Source organism: Manacus candei, unplaced genomic scaffold, assembly GCF_025592945.1.
Source record: "Manacus candei isolate 608988 ecotype Guabito, Panama unplaced genomic scaffold, ASM2559294v1 h1tg000037l, whole genome shotgun sequence".
Taxonomy (NCBI): domain Eukaryota; kingdom Metazoa; phylum Chordata; class Aves; order Passeriformes; family Pipridae; genus Manacus; species Manacus candei.
The window spans coordinates 8523789-8538916 of NW_026138085.1; the positions used below are offsets into that span (position 1 = coordinate 8523789).

The following is a 15128-nucleotide window of genomic DNA, read 5'->3' on the forward strand; positions in this document are numbered from 1 at the left end:
TGCCTCTCTCAGCTCTAAAGTTGGTACCAACTCCCACCACCAGCACCCCCCACTCCAAAACTCGCCAGTGGGGCAAAGCCTGACCAAAAATCCAGCCAAGTCAGCACAAACACAGCAGAGCATCCCTGAGCAGAAGGGCAGGAAGAGGCAACAATGGGCATGGTGGTGCAGGGACTGGGATGGACAACAACAACTTACAGCAGCAGTGCCACCAAACACCCAGGGTTTCAAACAAGAACCTGTGCATTGCTTGGAAAAAAACCCCATTGGAATAGAAGAGAACCCAAAAGAGAGACACTAACCAAACTTTCCCTTAACTGTGAACCCATCAGAGCAGCATGAATGTTGTTATTCCCTTTGTGAGCTCTAGCTCTCACAATAAATGTTATCTCCTCTTTTCCACAGATTGTCCTTCCGGAGCTGCAGCATCGAATCCTGACCCCATGTGTGAAACACTACTGCCTTTATCCCTAGCCCTGAGAACATGAAATCAAGTGACAAAGAATACAGTCTCAGCTGTCCTCTTTGGGGCAGAACAAGACATGATTTATAGATTTATATACACACATGCCCATCTATTCATCCTCTTAGCAAACAGTTCATGAAGTGTGCCTTAAGCCTTTCTGAATCGAGCAATTCTCTGTTTAGACAATCAATTCCTAACTGAAACTGTGCAGGGAAAGACATCATGTTGCAGGAATGCTGCAGAAGCTGTTGCATATACTGTTCCCTTTGTTGAGAATAGCATCTTTGCCTTGGATATATTTTTTTCCTCCTTAGCCATTTAATTTCATGAAACGGGGCCCAGTTCCAGCAGGCAAGAAGAACATAGCTAGATTTTGCTTCTCCTTTCCTGAAAGGCTGAGAAACCAGATTTAAAAAATGTGCTTAGTGGGCGTTTGGTGGGACGAATTCTCTCCCAGAGTTCGGCATTTTTGAGATAGAGCAAGCAAGAGTTACATTGCATATGGTGCCTGGTTTTTCTTCTGCAGCAGGTAGCCTAGAGAATTGCTGCTTCCCCTGCAATGAAAAAAATCATAGTAGCTGGTTTAATTGAAAAAAATCCTGCAAGAGGCATTGGGTTAGACCTTTTGTCAAAAAGGCTCAGTGCAGAAATTTGTAGAAGTGCTCATGTGTAATGAAAAACAAATTATACCTTGACAGGAACCTAAAGGGCAGGCAGCTTTCTGGGGCAGGGCCTGTCTTGTTCTCTAAAGCCCAGCACCAAACTCAGCAGGGATTTACAGTACGTGTCTGGGACTGTGTGCTCACCTATAACCATAGTAACAATAATAACCCTTCAGAGAAACAACTGATTCATCTCTCAGAAGGACTGTAAAACCAGATATAGCTCCCTTGGACATAACATGGATGACAGCAGGATCAAAGTTCCTGCACACATTCAAGTCTAAGGGCACCATTTAATACTGCTCACCTTGCAGACCTGGCAGAAAGGCAGAAATGGGACAAGTTTCAATCCTTCCCTTTCCTCTGATGTTGCCCATGGGTCCAGCCAAGCCTTTCCTCTGCATCCCCATTATGGGGAAAAGGTGCTGGAGCTTGGGTGGTGCTTGGGTGGAGAGATCATAAAACCCAAAGGTGGTTCCACTGTAACCAGTAACCTTTAACCACTGCAGAATGACTGGTGGGAAGGCCTGGCTGATTCACCAGTGGGTACTGCACACTCAGCATGCAGGAATAGACAGGTGGAGATCTCCACGTGCTTTTGGGAGAGGGTTAGGAGACTACATAACGAAAAAAGCAGAAAGTTCTAATAAATGACCCTCTTGTTTCTATGTGTTCTTATTAGCAAAATAAAAAGGGGGGGGAAAACAATTGCCAAGATCTGCTACATCTGCACAATTGTCTCTAAATTAAATGTATATCTGTGTTCTATAAATATCAGTAATTCTTCTATAAAGCATCAGTAATTCCTAAATTCTACTGGGTTTTTTTAGCTGCCAATTTTAGAGACTTCCCAGGAGATACTGGCCTGAACGTGCTATCTCAGCTATTAAATAAAGACAGGATACTTTTATTAAAAAAACCAAAGCAACCACTCGAGACTCAACAATTCGGACTGGAGATAACAACCCTTGAATCATGTAACATGAATGTAAAGAGACTCCAGTAAATCACAGAAACACAGAATTATTTGGGTTGGAAGGGACCTTAAAGACCATCTAATTCCAGCCACACCACAATGAGCAGGGAAATAGCTGCAATTATTAAATCTTGCCCCAGTGTTGCAAGTTTCTGATGGCAGAGCATTCATCCACCTCTGTGCAGGATTGTGTAGAAAGGAACCTGTCTGAAGGTTCAAGTTCCTCATGGTACCATCAGGAGGACCATCTCCTCAGGATGCACCCCCCTCAGAGGGCTGTGTCCCAGCAAGGACTCAAGACTGAGCTTGCACTCTACACCTGTGTCTCACTTTTTTTTCCCATATACAAATCTAAGGTCTGAATTTCTGTGTCTTTTCCTCTGGGACTTGGAGTGGGATACAGGATTTGTCTCTTCCCTTGAGAGGCATTTTGAGATAGGCAGCTGAAAGACAACTACTACAGCACCACGTGTTTTTGGGGATGTTTACAAAACCGCAGAAATCAGAGCTGTCTAATAGAGGGAGAACGCTGAATTCATTACGCCTCCAAGTTGGGCTTGGCCTCAAAGAAATTTCAGATGACGAGGATGTTACAAAACTCAGTAGGACATTAAAGCTTTTCTTCTATGGCACCAGAGAACCAGAATTTTGGTTTGACATTCAACCTTTCCCTTTGAAAAGGCTGAATCTCATCACAGGCTTTGCATGCTCACAAACGAGGACCACACTGGCACGTCACAGCACAAGGCAAGAGGTAGCACAGTGACCTGGCTTTTCCAAAGCAGCCAACACGTGCCCAAGCTGACATACAATCCTGGCAGCTGACTTTCTCAGGAGAAGGGCCCAGCAAGGTCTGGAAAACAGATTTTCAAAGCATCTCACACAGACTTATGAGGAAAACGAGACCTGCCCAAGAAGCAATATCTATAAAATATTTGTCAGTTTTATAGGTTCTCCCATTGCAGTGGCAGCACATCCAGAGCAGGGAGGTGAGCCACAGCTTCCTGAGGAGGCTGGTGACATTGGCCAGGGAGGGACATGGACTCAGGGCACAGCTTCCTGGGCTGATGTATGGGGTGATGCTGGGACACCTCAGCTGTGTGCACATGTGGGGGGATGGATCCAGGAGAGGTGCTGCTGCCCCTGGATGTGCTAAGGCATGGGGAGGTACATGTAAGTGAACTGGCACCAGGTTCTGCGTGGCTTGGTCAGCTCAGAGATCTCAGAGGTTGTGGCAGAAGCTCTGCAGTTATCAGCTCCAGCAGCTTCTCGAAGGAAAGCTGTGTTGACAGACAGAGCATGGGAGAAGCATTCAATCCCTGTATCTTCCAGCTAGTTCATCTTTTCCCTTTGGGCCAGCTTCATGCTGGCAAGGAAATATGTGGCTCCAAGTCCCTTGGTTGTGGCAGACAGCTTTCTTCATCATGCACCTATTCTAGCCCGTCTCACTGGGGGGATTCCTTGGCCTGGGTTTTACTAGTGTAATAATTGCACTGAGTTTTGAGATAAAATCAACTGAAAACCTGTCACTGATTTTCCTATGAACAGGAATTCACTTTGTGTATTTTAAAACCCCATCTATCCTGAATGAAAGGACCCATTCTTGCAGTGCACTTTGTTACTGAAGAGCTTTATGTGAAGAAAAGAGAAAGCAGCATCTTTTATACATCTTTGTGCAATGAAAAGGAGGCGATGTCTCACAATACTTGTGATACCTCTTGGTATTAAGGACAACAGTTTGCAAGACATCATCTCCACTGCCTGGCAAGGACTGCCTGCTGCCTTCACTATGCTCTTGGCTTACACCAGCCCATCCATCACCTGCCTTTTTAACTGGCAATGATGAGGAAATTATGCATGCGAGCAGCCATGTGTACCACAGGGTGTAATTTCTAACGTCCCATAGCAAACATTTTTCCTGGTGCTAGCAGGTGTTTCAATCCTTCATCTGGACTTTTATGAGCAGTGCTGCTGGGTATCTCCTTCCAGCTGCTCCCACTATCTCCCTGTCAGATGTGTCCCAGCTGAAAAAAAACAAACAAACTCAAATAGGGAAGGTTTCTGGGTCATCTGGAGCAGTCTGGTGGGCACTGCCATCACCCTGGAGCTTGGCCTTGAAGGCTGGTAGAGGAAAAGGCATGAGGGTGGTAATAAGACCAGCTGCTGGCTCCTCAACCTCCCTCAGACTCGGTGGGTTGTGTTTGTGCCGCAGCAACCAGAACAGCACAAAAAATCTCACCATGGCCAGGCAGAGGACCCTAAGCCATAGGGAGGGGTGGGGGAGCACTGGACAAGGGGGTCACTCAGCTGCTGTCCCTCCAAGTTCGTACTGGCCTAAGCTCTACCCAAAATAGGAAGGCAGTGGCCTCCCCTTCTTCCTGCCTCCAAGCAGAGCTGCCCACAGCAGGTAACATCGCCTGCAAGGCTTGTCCCTGCAGCTCAGAAACAGCAGTCACAAGTGCTCAGGCTCTGCCTTCTCAGGAGGGGTGTTCGTGACACATTTTTCCCACACATCTCAGTGCTTCATAAAATACAAGCAGCCTCTGAGCACTCCGAGGAGGTGGTGGCTGTTGTGTTGCATTCTACACTGAGAAACCAAGGCACAGAGGTGTCACAGAGCTGGCTGCAGCCCGCTGAAGTCGCTGGGAAAGTCTCCTACTGCTTCAGTGGGAATGTGGGTTGGGGCCTCTAGCCTTCTCCAGGCAGGGAAGCCCCTGGCAGGGATAAGCAGAGTTTGCTGTTGCACAACCAGGGGAATGGCACCTCATTGAACAGCTCTCCAGGGTGTGAGAGAACTCCACCTTAGGAAAGAACAGTGGGGCTGACTGACAGCAGCACCACTTCACATGTTCTGCACCAGTGCTGGCCAAGTCCCTTTTCACTCACCATCCAGCCTGGTAGAAGATGTTTATTCCTAGAATCAGGGGGGCTTTATCAGTCAACTTGGACCTGCAGCATCTCCCAGCATATTTCTGGGCCACACACAGCCCTGTTCAGCCTGCTCTGGTCCTGGAAAGGACTCAGAGTTGGATTCTCTAAGGAAAGGGCTCTGGGCTGCCACCAAGCTTCACATCAGTCTCCAAAATAACCCTCATTTCTGAGCTGTGTCAGTCCCAGAAGCCACTCTCAAAAAAATAAAAGGTCATACCCCGTAGTGCCTTCAGTACCACTGTCATCACAACAATCTGTAGTGGATGGTATTTTGGGGTCTGCAGCCATTTAAAGTCCCCTGCAATTACAGACACAGAGTCCTGAGTCTCCCTCTGAAACGAGGCAAATCCCTGATTTACAAGAAATGGAATATGGAATAACAGGACGTGGGTTTACTTTCCTTATTTCTTTTGCTGTAAATGTTCCAGATTTACTTTCTGTCCAAGGAAAGTATCCCTCAGGGTTTATCAGAGCAGCCACCACAAAGGAGAACAAAGGAAACACCAATCATTTCCAGTAAATCAAAAAATGACAAGCTTTAACCTTCAGAAGAGAGCAGATTCCTGCAAAGGGTTTGGCTGCTCTGTCTTTGAATTTCCTTTTCCCCAGTCCCAGTTTCCTAGCAAAAGTTTCCTCAAACAATAGAGACTGGCATCAAAAGAAGATAGAAAAAAAAATGAAAAGAGCCCTCCTTTTACAAATAGGCTTAAAATGGAAAGACAGGGCTTGTCACTTGGGAGCAATTGGTCACTCTTGGCAGAGCTGGGGACTCAGGTCAAGCACTACCGCCCTGCTGTGCCCCAGGGACAGAAAGATGCTTCTTGGCTCTGTCTCCCTTCCTTTCTATGAGTAGGAGAGATGTTAGGGAACTGGGAAGAGGTTGTTCATACCATATAGAGTATGAGGTATTCATACCTCATAGAGCTGTTGCAGAGAATGACTGCACACTGCAGCAGCCACCGCAAGGCTGGTGAGCCACCAGGAGGGTCTGGGGGGGTAAACACAGCCCAGGCAGCACATTCCAGGTGCTCGAAGGAAGGCATTGCCTTCCTCAGATATGTATTGTAGTCAGGCACAAGCATGACTGCTTCCCCACAGTCACTACTCCCACCCATCCAGTGGGTCACCATGGCTGGGGTGAGCTCTCAACAGGCTCATACCATGCACATGTCTCTACCTTCCTCTTGTCCCAACTAAGACCCTGTTGTTTTACCATCTTTTAATCTAACTGGGCAGTTAATGATATAGAAAAAGTTTGTTCTGAAGTGTCACTGGGGAAAATGCTGTAGTAGACCACAGCTGAGGCAGGAGCTGTAAAAGGGTAAGTGTTGCTCCCAGGAATGTGCACCAGCCTGAATAACAGGGTGTGCAGAACACACTGCTTAGACCTTTGCTGGAGCCAGAATTTGAGCAGCAGGGACAGGACAGGCAGAGATTCTTGGCAGCTCATACAAATGACTGTTCTGGGTCTGTGCAAAACCCTGTGTGCCTCAGACAGGGGTTATCTGCTCTGGGTGAACCTGCTTGAGCAAGGGGCTTGGACCAGATGTTCTCCCGAGATCCCTTCAACCCCAGCCATTCTGTTGATTATAGCAAAGTGAAACTTCAGGGATTTTCCCAGTTACCACAAATCTTCACTCAAGCATTTATTTAACAGAGGGGAGAACTGGTTTGCTGAAGTGGAAGAAGGTAATAAAAGCTACAAGAAAATCATCAGGAGAACACCTCAGCCACAAATGCTCCTGCTGAACTGAATTGCTGTGAGGGTAAATGAGCCAAGGGCACCAAAGGCTCATATTTGCTTCCCCAGAGAGGCCATGGATGTGTCCCTGGGACGATTAGACTGTACTGACACTTCCTTATAAATAATCATGCATTTGCCCCCCTTCAACAAGCCAGGCCATCCTAATTACGATATCCTGAGCACTGATGAGCCCTCATGCAGCCTGTTTCACCAGTTCTGTGTTTGAGAAGTGACTCATGGGTACATTATCAGCTTGTGGATTGTGGCCGCTGCCGCTGCCAAACACCCCAGGGGAGAAATCCTTCCCTGTTGCTCTGGCACGGGCCCTTCCAGCATACATGGAGGTGTTTTCAGAATATTTTTGCTTTAGAAAGGAAAAATATTATGGGTTTACATCTGTGCCATGCTCATTGCAGCCATTGGGAGAATGAGGACAACACACTAGTCAGGGTCACTGCTTATGTAGGAGCATCTCCTTCTCCCCCACATCTCCAGGAGGAGAGGATTCAAGGACAACTTGCATCTACCCAGCATCATGCTTTGAGGGATGGTTTCCAAAGACACCTGAGCTTTCCTGACCCATTTGCTATCTGTGTTGACTGTTGAGTGCCAGGGTCAAACTGCTGGAGGGTGATTTCTGTGCTGTGGAGCCATTAGCAGTGATCCATCCCCCCCAGCTTCTCCATAGATGGGGCAGTGACCACTTCATTAATGTCAGGTTGCCAGAAGGCCCAACAGCTACAGAGAAAAGCTCTTCCCAGTGTTACAGGTGCTGCAGCAGGTTGCAGGTTATTTGCAGGAGAGTAGGAAAAAACAGGAAAGGAACTTGGACTTCCTTTGGGTGATTGACCTGAACACAGCACCCCTATCTCTGGGGTCTGCTCTGATAACACTCTCCGAGATCACAGCTATAGGAAGAAAATGTTGTGCAAAAGCTCCCATCCTTTGCTTTGCAGATTTTCCCAGTATAAAATTCAAATTGCCCATCCTTCAAGCTCCATCGCCCAAAAAAATCTACCACACACCCATTATATGTTGCTCTGGATCCACTAACCTTAAGAGAGTCCCACTGCAATGACATTACTCACACAAACCAACGCTACTCACTGAGCAGTCTGCAACAGTGGGCTGCCAAATCTCTCCTACACTTGCCTCCTTATTCAAGTGGAGTTTGTGCCCAGGGTCAGTGTGGAATTAAACTAACTGAAGTAAAATAAAATCTCAGGAATAAGCCAGGCTTATAGAGATAATTTGTTAAAGCACTAAAGCAAAGAGGCACTTGCTCACTACACACTTGGGCTTTTCTCAGTAAATCTGCTGGAGTTAGTCATGCTTCTTTACCTAGCCCTGCCTCTCTGCTTCAGTTAGTCCTCACTGAAAAAATGCTGACTTTTCCCCTGCCAAAAAATTAATGAAAATGAGGTGAATTCTCTGTCTAAATGTTCAACTACAAGAAAAAAAATCCATCCTACAAAAAAGCTTTTGTTCAAAAACTCAGAACCACTGTGTAAAGGAAAGGCTTTTCTTCAGCATTTCACGTGCTCCAATATCAGTTTCACTGTTGTTAAATCACTTCTGCTTTGAAGATGGTCAACTTGTTGATGTTTCAGTTGACTCAGAGCAGAGTTAATTACATTAATGAGAATGAGGGTACACCAACAAGCCTTTTCATCAGGTCCACACTGAAAATCTGTGCAGCTTTGAGTTTTTGCACAATGTGCTTGCCCTGCCATTCCATCAGCTGTTTAATTAATTAGGATGACTTAAAAAACAAAACAAAGAGAGGGAAGAACATGCAGGCCTTTGATTATGGAGCCCCAGGTATGTGCATCACTTGGTTAATGCTCCTGTGGGTCCTGCTGCGAGTGCTGCTGCTGACCCAAGGTCTCACAGGCTGCAGCTCTCATGAGTGTTCACAGGCAATAAAGCCCAACACTGGTGACATTAATTCATTGTTCTTTTAATCTTATCATTCTTTCCCTCCAGGTTAGCTGTAACCCAGGTCACTTATATAATCAGTTCACGTACTTACACATGTGGGAGGAGCTGGTGGGAGGGCAGGAGGGTCGGAGAGATTGCAGCTTCCCATGGAAGGGGTGGCTTTTGACCCTCAAAGTGTAGGTAAAACCCTGCCCCTTAAGTGTTCTCTATGCTAGCAAAGGTGTCTACCACGACCAATGTGAGTGAAAAGTAACTGCTTTCATTGCACCACTGCTTTGCCGTGTGGAACACACTCTGAGCCGATTTGAATGGTGTGAAAATAAATAGTAATTTTTAAAATTAACCAACTAACTTTTCTCCAAACAAGACAAATTCTCAATGAATGTGCTCAGGTAGACCCTGAAGTGACTGGACCACATTTTCCTTTGCCTTTAGCCAGGTTCATGGCCATGGCTATGCATTGTCTCCAGGTGTCCAGTGACACACCTTGGAGCAGGACACAACCTGCAGCTACCCCAGCTCACCTTTCCTGCAGAGGCATTGTCTCTTTCTTAATCTTTAAAATGGCTGGTGTGGAGAAAGGATTTCTACTAAGGAAATGCTAATGGGGGTAAACCAAAAAAAAACCTCTTAAAATTATAAACAACAACAACAAAAAAATAGCACACACGCAGCTGTCATTTTATATAGATGGAACCCAGAGCTGTGGGAGTCTTTCAAATCCCACCCTTAGAACTACTAGTTCTACAACCTGATTTCTCCTATCCATATATATGTATATATATAGGAGATATATAGGAGAACGCTGATGTTGTTCCCTGTGATTTATCCTAGCCTGACACTATTTTTCATATATTTCCTTTCGAAAATGCAAGCCTTTTGGTCATGGGGCTGCAGTAAAAAGGGACTGAGCAGCGAGAGCAGAAGCTGTGAGTAGCTCAGTATGTGAGGACAGGACACTTGTGTCCTCAATAGAGAGCAGACCCTTCGGGAGCCCGTGTTGGCTCCTTTGATGTGCCATGAGCATTTCAGATAGGGCCACATCCAAGAAGAGAGGGCCAGGGTAGCTGCCAGGTTTATGATTTCTAGGATGAGGACTGTCTCCAAGAATAGTCCCCTTGTTCTCCAAAGACCATCAGATGAAGTCACAGGACGTGAGGGGCAAGGGGAGACATAGAACAACACACAGAATATTTATATGTAATCAAAGGCACAAAGATGTGCTCCAGCCTCTGCTCATGACTCCAGGGAAGGGCAGAAATTTTGACATCTGGTTATTTACTTTGTGCCTGCCATGCCCTTCAGACTGAAAACTGACTGGAATTAATGGGCTGAGAGTCACCACTCAGAGACATCAAAGATCTCTCCTCATGGGGATGGAGAAAGCTGCAGACCAACCTGTTCCCTCTGTCCCAGCCAAGGACTTTCCACTGTTTGCTCACCTTGCCACCAAAAAGGAAAACTAAAATGGCATTTAACCCAGGCAGCTGCTAATTAGGAACCATTGTCTTACATATTCCTCATCTCTGATGACTTTAATTACAAGGTGGGGCCCTCAGCTCCATTTGCCTCCTCCCAGGATAAGGAAAAGTTGGAGAGAGTTAAAACATCTCACCTGGGACAGGCTTCCTTGCGTGACTGAGTACTATACGGACAGCACGCCAAGTACAGATCCACATCTCCCTGCTCTGCTGTGCCTGCACTTGTGCTGCCCCTGCATTCCAGGCCTGGGTTAACTTTGCTCCAGTTTGCCCCTTTCAATACAAGGATGTGGCTGGAATGCCAGGACTGGAGACACACAGCAGCGCTGGTATGTGACATCTCCCAGCCTCTCTGTCCCCTGCCAGCTCTCTGCCCTCACCCTGATCCAGGCTCCTGAGCACAGGGTACAAAGCACTCAGCAGGGCAAGGTTCAGATGCCTGCAATCCTTGCTGCTCGTTCCCACCCTTGTGCCCTTCCAAAATGTGCCTATAGCCCCCATTTCCTACTTGTTTTGATAAAACTGCCCTGGGAGTCCTGTAAATTAAAGAAACTGGTCCAGCTTTCAGAAAAGAAGCTTCTACTCCAGTTCACAGTCAAGCCTTGGCACAGGACTAGGAATAGTATGGTGCTTCCAGCAAACAGTTTATGACATAAATTTTTGTTTTAAATCAATCTGCAGGGCAGCTCGTTGTGGCTGAGCGTGGTTTGATCAGGGACTAAATAAAATGCTCCCTGTGCCAACGAGACACTTTGCACAAGCATCACCAGCCCTTGAAATAAAAAACCCTGACCAGAGCACCTGTGCCATAGACCCTGGGCAGTTCAAGAAAAACACATTTCCAAACCAAAACCTAAAGATAGAAAGCATGCACTTGGAAAAGGGAGCCCTAAACATATCCTTCTGTGGAAGGCAGGATGTGGACATAACCCACAATCGTCAGTCCTTGTTATTAACACAAGGCATTCATGCAACTTAGAACTGGTCCTTGGTATTAAACTGAAGTCTGTGTTAGGGTTAAGACAAGACCAGCAACCATGTCAGATCTTGATTTTATCATATTGAGAGCTAAACACATGTAATTATTCTATTCCAAACTAAATACTAGACTAGGCAGACTGGCTGCTCTCATTCCGAGCAGTAAGCGTGGATGTAACCCTGTCCCACAGAGAGATTAATATGGGTGGTTCTAGGGGGTCAGGTATTTTCCAGAAAACAGCCTTGTCCTCATCTGCATGAGATTTAAGTTGGATCACAGAGTTAACTTCATATACCTTATATACATATGTGTAGTCTGAGAATGTGACATGACTCCCACAACAAAGGGCTTTTCCTCCAAAGCTTCCCATTTTTAGTGGAATTCAGAAGACCATCTTCTCAGCCAGTTCAACCCACCCTGGGATGGCTGATGTCCAGCAGGACAGTGGTGAATATCAGCCATTCTTCAGATGCTCAGGCCAGTTTGTGCTGGGGGAGCAAAGGCAGCACCACTCTGAGTGGGGCTGAGCCAGAGCAGAGCACCCGGGTGGGGAGAAGGATCTCGGTGCTTCTGTGCATCCAGATCAGCATTTTTCAGAGCTGCTTTTCAGACTTACTAAAGGTACAATGTTAAGGTAGTCAAACATTCAAAAGATGGGTGGGTGAGCTAAAATATGTGAAAAAGTAAGAGCTGCTCTCATTTCTGAAAACAAGGCACCTTGTATTTGGCAGGAATATGCACCCAGTGTTTCAGATGTTTTCCCTATGGTCATGGATTACAAAAAAATCCATGCTGGCTGTAGAGTTTTAATCTTCCCTCTAGAGAAGAGCCACCAACTCACTACAAAAATTCCCATGCCACACAATCTTTCTTTCATGTTGCTTTTCCTGTTCAGAAACAGAATTTTCCATCTGCCACTGCTAACAAATCCTAACGTACCTTCCCCATACTAAAAGCTAAAACAAGTACCTTTGATCTTACCCTCTCCCTACACTATTCAAGCCTTTGCATTGACCAGCAAACAAAACTGTCTTCTGGATGCCTGTGTCACCTTTGCCCTTTGGGAGATCTATCAGAACAGAGAACAGCAGCTTGCAAGGGACACATCTGCACAGCTGTGAGAGGGCAAGAGCACAGGGATCATCAACTTCAGCTGCAGGTGAGGGTTTGCTGGAAGTCACATGCATCAGGGTAGAAACTCCACCAAAGTTCACAACTCTTCGCATAATGGCAAGAAGTGGTTCTGTGATACTGAAATAGTGTATCTATCTGGGTTTTCAACAGGAAATCTATTTTGGGACCTAGAAGGAGGACTCCTTAACCTTCCCTCTTGGAAAGAATTGTTGATGATCTCACTGCATGGCTATCAGTGTCCTGGGCCAAATACTCCTTATGCTCTTGGACTTCTGATCAGCTAACAAAGCAGATGCATGAACTAATTAAAGAAGCAGAGTCTGTGTTTTCTGCTTCTTAGAGCTCTATATTCAGTAGCTGGTACATGACACCTCATGAGCTGATGCTTGTCTGTCTGTGATCTAAGATGAAAGAAGCATTCACCAAATAATTCAGGGGGATGGGAGACTGAACACTCTTTGCTAAGGCTGTTCCAACATATGGAGAAACAAAATCAATTGCAGAATCCCAGATGATGGGCACTAGTTCTCAGGAATGCTATTAGGAAAATAACCCAATCTCTTCTGGCTGGAAGTATTTCATACCTGAGATGACATCACCTGGAATTTGTAATCCGATTTTGCAAGAGGACAGACTCTGCCAGCAAGTTCCATAGGCCTTTTCAATCTTTATTTACGGCAGCATATTTAATCCTATAACATATTTCATAGGAGGCAAGAGACTAAAACAAAGTTGCCTTGGCCTAACACAGAAAAAAGAGCATAAGTAATTGCCATGCCACTGGCCTTTCACCAACTTACACTCTCCATAAACTTTACAAGGCACACGCGAGGAACATAATTAAAAATAAAGCAAACTAACCTGCAATTTAGAAAAGAAATCTTCTCTAAGTCATTTATTAACCAGTTAAGAGCATGTCAAGGCCTTCTTAACTATTAACAAACAGTTGTTGAGACTGGGACAGAATCCCAGACCAAACTGCACAATTTAATGACATGAGAGTCTGAAATTTATTGCTCTCCTTGTGCAAACATTGATCTGCAGCTGCACACAACCACCTATCCCCCAAATCTCCAGGAGGAGCTCAGAGCTTGAGGTCCTGCTCTCTACAAACACTCTGCAGGGGCTATTCCCAACACACCAAGGTAACGCAGGAATAAGGCAGCCATAGAAACTTCAGGCAGACAAACACCCAATGAGAATGACATTCCCATACACCCAGTATTGAGAAACATATTTGACTGAAAAAAAACTATAGCATCATGGAATGGTTTGGGTTGTAAGGGAGCTTAAAGATCATTTCATTCCAACTTCCCTGCTGTGGGCAGGGACACCTTCCACTACCTCAGGTTGCTCCAAGACCCGTCCAACCTGGCCTTGAACACTTCCAGGGATGGGGCAGCCACAGCTTCTCTGGGCAACCTGTGCCAGGGCCTCGCCACCCTCACAAGGAATACTTTTTTTTCTAATATCTAATCTGAACCTGCTCCCTTGTCCATTCAATATAGAAAAGATACAACTTATCTAGCAGGAAGCCAACAGAAATTACATGCACGGTAGAGCAAGTGCTGGGAGAAATAATGACTAGGAAAGCAAACCCCTCAGCCTTAAGTGGTGACAAATGCTTATGGTTGTGGAAGAAAAATAACAAATGGCAACTGAGAGCAGTGACTCTCCCACACCAGGTGTGCAGCCACCTTCTCCATCTCAGCGTGGCTCTCAAATCTACTTGGGAGCAGCAAGTTTTCCACAACTACTCCAGAAGCTGGAAAAAAAGGGTTGCCTGAAGCAGACGTTGAGGGTATAAAATAAAATACATTTGGATAAAATAAAGTCTAAATAAAATAAATAAAATACTGTTAGGGTTGGATAAGATATAGTCTACACGAAAAGCAGGCACGTGAGTTCGTATCACAGCTTCTAGAGAGGTGGGTGCTCCTGCTTGTCCCTGCTCCCTGCAGATGCTTTTGAACCTTGTGTCTCATTTCTTTCCATATTCTCTAGACCTCCCTCACATCAGAATATTGGAATCTTTAGGAGAAGACCACCTCTGGGTACACATATCTTGCTAAATTTTCTCTGTGGCTACAATTGGATTCTGATTCTGTCTCTTACGGCTTCCCTCTCTAACAGTCCTTGCAACCAGAGCTTAACTCCACTTAGAGGTGAGACTCTGGGTCTATTTAAGAAGTTCTACAGATGAATCTTAGTAGCCACTTGGAGCTCTTTGTGCAAAGACTTCAGAAATTGTGAGGATTAAACTCCCCTACTAAACCTTGCTTTTAACATTTTAGGTGGATGTCCAGCTGTGCTCTACAGAACACCCCCATGGGCAGAATCTACGGAGATGGAACAATCTGAGAACCTGACAATGCAAGCAGCTGGCCCAGTTTCATGTCATGTACAATAATTGCTTGTGTGAGTGGAAATAAAAACTAAGTGCAATTTGTTTATTGCCAGACATATGTCTCTATCAAATAAAAGGACTCAGTTCAATACAAGACTCCTTTGGGCAAGGACATGGCATTTAAGTTATGTCTGTGGGCACAAAGCACATCTCTGATGTACCATAAAAATAAAGATGTTCTTTTAACCATTATCTACAAAATGCAAAAGAATCAGCATTGCTGGAAAACTGTATTTTGACATTTCCTTCCCCCTACCACTCTCATGGGTATCCTTTGGGCTGGTCCCAAATTAAAGATGAAAAACATTCTCTGCCTCTTCCTTTTCAACTTCGTCTCAGGATTTGGAAGTTTCTGTCCTCCCTGGCAGGGCATAAATGATCTTTGACATGCATACCCTCTTCAAAGC

At 45.5% G+C, this 15128-nt stretch overlaps 1 long non-coding RNA gene across 4 annotated transcripts in view; it reads right to left on the bottom strand.

Moving 5' to 3' along the window:
• The window catches only part of LOC127473698 (uncharacterized), a 901041-nt gene that overhangs the window by 346562 nt on the left and 539351 nt on the right, over window positions 1-15128 (bottom strand). The window contains exon 1 of one of the 4 annotated variants that reach the window (XR_007905553.1): window positions 13686-13733. The exons of the other annotated variants lie outside the window; for them this stretch is intronic. This is a non-coding gene — a long non-coding RNA (uncharacterized LOC127473698). Of the gene's footprint in view, window positions 1-13685; window positions 13734-15128 lie in introns of those variants that run through there. 4 annotated transcript variants of the gene reach the window in all.